This window comes from Lycium ferocissimum, chromosome 2 (assembly GCF_029784015.1).
Source record: "Lycium ferocissimum isolate CSIRO_LF1 chromosome 2, AGI_CSIRO_Lferr_CH_V1, whole genome shotgun sequence".
Classification (NCBI taxonomy): domain Eukaryota; kingdom Viridiplantae; phylum Streptophyta; class Magnoliopsida; order Solanales; family Solanaceae; genus Lycium; species Lycium ferocissimum.
This window is the reverse complement of record NC_081343.1, coordinates 55,904,706-55,910,570: the sequence shown is the minus strand read 5'-3', so window position 1 is coordinate 55,910,570 and position 5,865 is coordinate 55,904,706. Positions and strand designations below refer to the sequence as shown.

Below are 5,865 nucleotides of genomic sequence, written 5' to 3'. Positions count from 1 at the left end.
TAAAATTTTAAAAAAATTCGCAAGGCAAGTTTAAATTTCGCTATGTCGGACCCGACATACTTTTGTTAAGGAATTACCAAAGTTATCAACCGCATACTTATGCCTCCTCAAAGGGCGCATTGGCAGAGAGGCCGGGGTCCGATAACTTTGATAATTCCTTCATTAAAGTTATGCCGGTCCTAGTGATAAAAGTTTGCCCATTAAAAGATGCTTCAATCGCATAACTTTGTGAAATGAATATCAAAGTTATGTCGGACCCGCATACTTATGCCTTTTTATGAGGGCGATTGGTATAAGCAGACGGGGTCCGCATAACTTTGATAATTCCTTCACAAAGTTATGCGGTCCCAGCATGTGCTTGCCCATTAAAAGTAGCCCCCACCCAGCATAACTTTGTGAAGGAATTATCAAAGTTATACGACCACATACTTATGCCAAGTCCGCCCATAAGGGATGAGTATGCATGGGGTCCGTATAAAATGTGTAATTCCTTAACAAGTGTATGCCGCCATGATATACGAAATTTAAACCGCCTTGCGAATTTTTTTTTTAAAATTTTGACCGCGCATGAAGTTCGAACCTGGAACTATGGGTGTTAGCCGAAGGGCAAAAAATTTAAACATTTCAAATATGAAGGCAAAAATTTAAAGACCACCAAAAAGGGCAATTCTTGCCCTCTGAGTTTTCACTGTCCTGCGCCTCGGCCAGGTCTGTCCAGTTAGCCTTGGGCTCTTTAGCCCTTTAAGAGGCTTAGAAAAATGCCATCTCTACTATGTTACTTGTTCAAGGAAATGAACAATCTCTAGTCTCCTTCATACTTATATCTAGCCTTAAATTCCAAAATCGAAGTTTCCTGCAGAAAGGAAAGTCCCACCATATGTACAACAATGCAAAGTTTTACTAAATAATAACAAAATTAGGTTCCTTTTATGTTGAGTTTCCACGTCAGTGTGGTGATGGAAAATTGGTCTTTTATATGGTTTTGGCAATCTTCACCTCATGAGCTAGTTTTTGGGAATAAGTTAGGTCCGAGTTTCATTATAAGTAACCTAATGACTGGAGGTTAGGCGAGGATGATTTGGTTGTTGGATATTAGGGCACTGAGTTAAGGGGATTTTTTTTTTCCGGGTTAAACCACCTCTCAGCAGATGTGTTTTTATGAAGGCAAACAAAAATAGAAGAGAGAGATGTGAATCAGATCACTGAGGAATGAAGAAGAAACATATACATAAACGGACTATGTCCTCGTTAATTTATTAACAAAGCCGTTCTTTATAACTTTATACACAAGTGTGTGCCAACGCACACCCGATCTTATGGCCCTCAGGTTCAGTTGGATACTGATGGTCAAGTTGCATATCTAAAGAGGTGCACAATTCCTGGTGCACTTGCACATACATAGAGAGAGACTTATCAAAGCCAGGTTTTAGTTATTAAGCAACGCTATGTGCAGGAGGGCTCATACTCTTCCTCCTTTCCCTAAAGCTGCCAGTTGAGCGCAACCTGGGAAGACAACACTGTGCTGACCTCGGCGATGTGGGCTCACTTTTGAACTTTCTTGTGGGGGTTCTCTTGCCACTAGACACCGGCACATAAGGTGTGCTCAATGTAGATTTAGGTAGATCAGCAGCCAGTCCGTTTTTGTTGTCTTCAGCACCTTGCTCATTGGCATTCCGGTTTCTTGATTCTTTGAAAAGCTCAAGTAAATTCTTCCTCTTGTGTCTTGGAGAAGATTGTGGTAATGAAGTAGGAGGTCTTTCTACAAAAGGGGTTCGATTACCTAACATATTACCAGCCAACATACCCCGATGAACAGGTGTATTTCCACGCGAAGGAGTATTTCAGTGACGGTGTAAAATCTGCATTTAAGTAAGACAGAAAATATAAGAATAGATGATGATGACGAGTTTAAATAGAATGTGCTCTAACATTTTGATCCTTTCGTAGCAATAACTTTGCATTGGTATTGCACTTTTCTTGAACTAAAAACTCCAAGTACCTTCAATACCAGATTGCGTTGATTCCTATTCTTCTCTAAAATTGACTTGTCAGTCATTACAAGTGATTCAGTTAAATGCATTATAGGGCATTTTCAAGTTTATGAATATAATAACACAAGCAAAAAGATGGAGGGCGAATATGGAAAGAGCATCGGTTATTGAAGGTCTGTCTCACCTCCTTTCACACTAAAGAAGTCGTCGTCACAATCTGACTCCAACCAGGCCTGGGAATCAAAGAAGGTCTCCTCCTTGCTACCTAAACAAAGGAATGCTTCAGGCTATTAGAAAAGATAAAATGTATCAAAAGTTACAAATTATAACGACGATGCACAATAACTTGATCACAATTTATCTATAGACACCAGGCATACTAGCAATGTGGACTCTATTTCATGAAATCAGTTTGAGCATACTAGAGCAACAAAAGAAAAAAACTGAAAAGAAAACATAGATCTTGTCCTTTTCATTATTATTCAACCACAATAAGAAAACATCACATTCGAAATAGATACATCCATCTCAAATAAGCAAGAAACCAGAACTAGTTACAAACTTCTGTTAGCAAACTAAACTATGGTTATGGGTTCAATTGAACCCTAACCCCAATCCAAAGTATAAATTTATGTGTAAAAATTCACTAAAAATTGCAATAAATAGTAGATATGAACTCATAACTTTAAAATATAATGGGTTAATCTTAATAATCTTAAAATTAAACCCATAGAATTGAACTCTAACTCCGCCCTGGGCATTAGGTGTTTACAGTGAAAAGCTGGACTACATTTGTCATTGGCTTAAGGTACACAAAAGAAATTTATTTTGAACAGAGAGAGTGCTATTACCAGCAAAATATTCAAGAAAAGGCTCTGAATTAAACAAAATTAGATATGTCAATCTCAATAGTGAGATTAGCACTGCTTGCATAGATAAAGCCAGCCTGATTCACTGTTTAACTTTCGTAATCGGTATACATTAATCATACACGTATAATACATCCGGCAACTATTTTTATAATGACAAACCCATCTGGATAGTGTAAAGAACAATGAAAATAACTTTTCAATTGAATTATTCACATTAAGCTACAGGGTGTCTTTCTTTCTTTTTTTTTTTTTGGTCTTCCTGAGAGGTCGTCTCTAGAAAACTAAAAAATTGTAGTGCCACGACAACATGTGCTGCAGATGGCCCACCAATAAGAGAATTTTGGCATTACACATGATTTTAACTTTTAACAATAGCTCGTTAGTCAATCTTTCCTAACTGCACAAAGGAATGGACAGCAGACTAAATAGAAAAAAGAAAATACTCCTTTTTAATTCAAAGAACATACTAAAATTATTAAAATTGTAATCTTCACGCCACAAACTTTAACTTTTTTCTTATCAAAACAGTTAAATCTCAGTTTCATTAGCAACTAATTTGAAACAGGAAATTGTGTTAATCATGTCATTCCGATCAAACAGAACATCTCTATAATTTTCTTAAACATAACAAAACCAGACAAACAAGAAACTGATTCAGGACAAACAATTATTTTTATAGCAAAGAAACTAGCGAATCATCAGACTAACTGAAAAATTTGTCTTGAGAAAAAAGTAGAGTTTCAAATGAAAAGCATAAATATACCAGTTTTTTCACCAGAAAACCACAAAAAAAAAAAAAAAAAGTCATAGAACATAAAAATAGAAATCCAAGAAAATTAATGCTACAGTAAAACGACAAGATAAAGCAAGAAGATCGTACCATAGTCGCTAAAACTGGTTTTGGGAAGTACCAGTGAACGTTGAGGTTTGAGTTGAGGATCAGGGATTTTGATTTCATCGTTATCCAGTGGTTTATCTTTGATGGGTGACGGACTTACAAGATTGTCAGTTTTAGATGAAAAAACAAGACGGAACTTCATTGCTGATTTTGAGTCTTTATGCACTGAAGCACATGAACCCATCGCTTACAGGAGGGAAAAAGAAAAAAATAAAAAAAACTCAAGAATCTAGAAAACAGTCATTACAAGGAGGAGAAGAAAATACACAGAGAGAAAAGAGAGAGGAAGTAAAAGGGGGAGAGAAAAAACAAAGGGCGTGCCTTAGCGTCACGCTTTGACAAGGAATGGACAATTGTTGAATACCCCGAGAGCAGAGAGCAAACTTATATCATATGAAAATTGTGGGGGCTTTGAATACCAAGTTTATCGTAATTTGTAATGGAGAAAAGTGGGTCCTACGTAAAAAGGTTAGTATTATTGCAAATAATTTGTTATATGAGATTTGGCTTTTCTTACGGGTTCATAACGCGTACCAAGATGTTTTATATAAGCTGAAATATAGAGTATTTACTTTTAATTTTTTAAAAATAGTTTAGGGTCGTGGTAGGTTAAGGAAACAAGAAAAAGAATGTGATTCATAAGAATCGAATTTTTTATTTTGGATAGAAGATATTAAGAATTATTATTAGTCTAACTACTGCTCATAATTCAATAATAAAAATAGATGATTCCAAAAAGAATAATGTAAAAAGATATTGGGGGATTTACTTTCTTTGTCTCGCTTATAGTTGCAAGTTTGTCATTTCGAGTAGCAATTCACGTGGGCCTAATCCTCCGTTTTTGAATTCTCTCCCTCCAATTAATTCTACTTTGAGTTTTCCTAAGAATATAAGAGCCGCGGACAAGAGTGATGACTATTCAGACTCATTTTTTCAGTAAATTATTTATTTCATTTTTTCTCTAAAAGAACAATCAGTTATCAAACTACATTCGTTTTCGCATATCTGACATTTTTAAAAATAAAGAATTATTTATTACTCTTCTTTAATTTTCTTATTATTTGAGTGAGACGTTTAACAAATTAAGAGTGAAATAGAATTTGATACTCTCTATGTTCGTCCTAATATGTGTGTTTTCGCTTATGTATCAAATTGATATGAGAAGAATTGCAATTGTACTTTTTGTACAGCTATTTAACATTGTGTCAAAATTTTAATTTTAAAATATTGAATTGGCCTTGATTTTAATTTTGAAGATTGGTCAAATTAACTTTTGATAACTGAAATAGTATCACATTAAAGAAAATTAAATACTAACTAAAATTACTACTGCCTCCGTTTCATTTCATATGAGGGTGTTTGATTGACACGATGTTTAAGAAATAAATGAAAACTTTTAAAATTTGAGGTTTAAAATAAATCATAGAAATCTGTATTGTTAGAAATTATTTCATTAAGGTTAAAAAGATAAATTTAACTTTGAATAGTCACTAAATATAAATTATGTCATTTTTTTTAATTGACTAAAAAAAAGTGTCTCACGACGGATGGAGTAGTTCTTTTTAAGAAATGCAACATATTAAAAGACAAATAATATGGATCGAATCAAGCAATACTTAAAGTCGATTACTGGATTTGTCAATGAAGTACTCGTAATGCAAAAGCATTATGTACGTGTTACATCGATTACTATTGACTATTTGTAATGATGATGATACTTTTATCTCTATTCCCAAATGATACTCAACGATAAGCCTGTTAACCGGTTCCAACCGGAACCGGTTATGGAACCTTAAAATGTTAAAAAACGGGAGCATTTACCTTTTCGGTTTAACTTCGATCAGCGGGAACCGGTCCGGTTTGGAGTGTTTAAAATATGTTTTTTTTTTATTTTTTGTATTATATATATATATTATAGTATTTATTTGTATATTGTAGGTATATTTACATATGTTATACAACTTTATAATTAAAGTTTAAATATTTACTGACTAACAGCCTAACAGCAAGTCAGCAATACAGAATAGTATTTTTCGTATACATATATATGTATAACTTACATATACTTATATATATGTATAACTTAATATATATAGTATATATA

General features: G+C 33.9%; 1 pseudogene; it reads right to left on the bottom strand.

Moving 5' to 3' along the window:
• Positions 1-1,210: 1,210 nt before the first annotated feature.
• On the bottom strand, positions 1,211-4,053 carry LOC132045932 (uncharacterized protein At3g27210-like; annotated as a pseudogene).
• Between the last annotated feature and the right edge of the window lie 1,812 nt (positions 4,054-5,865).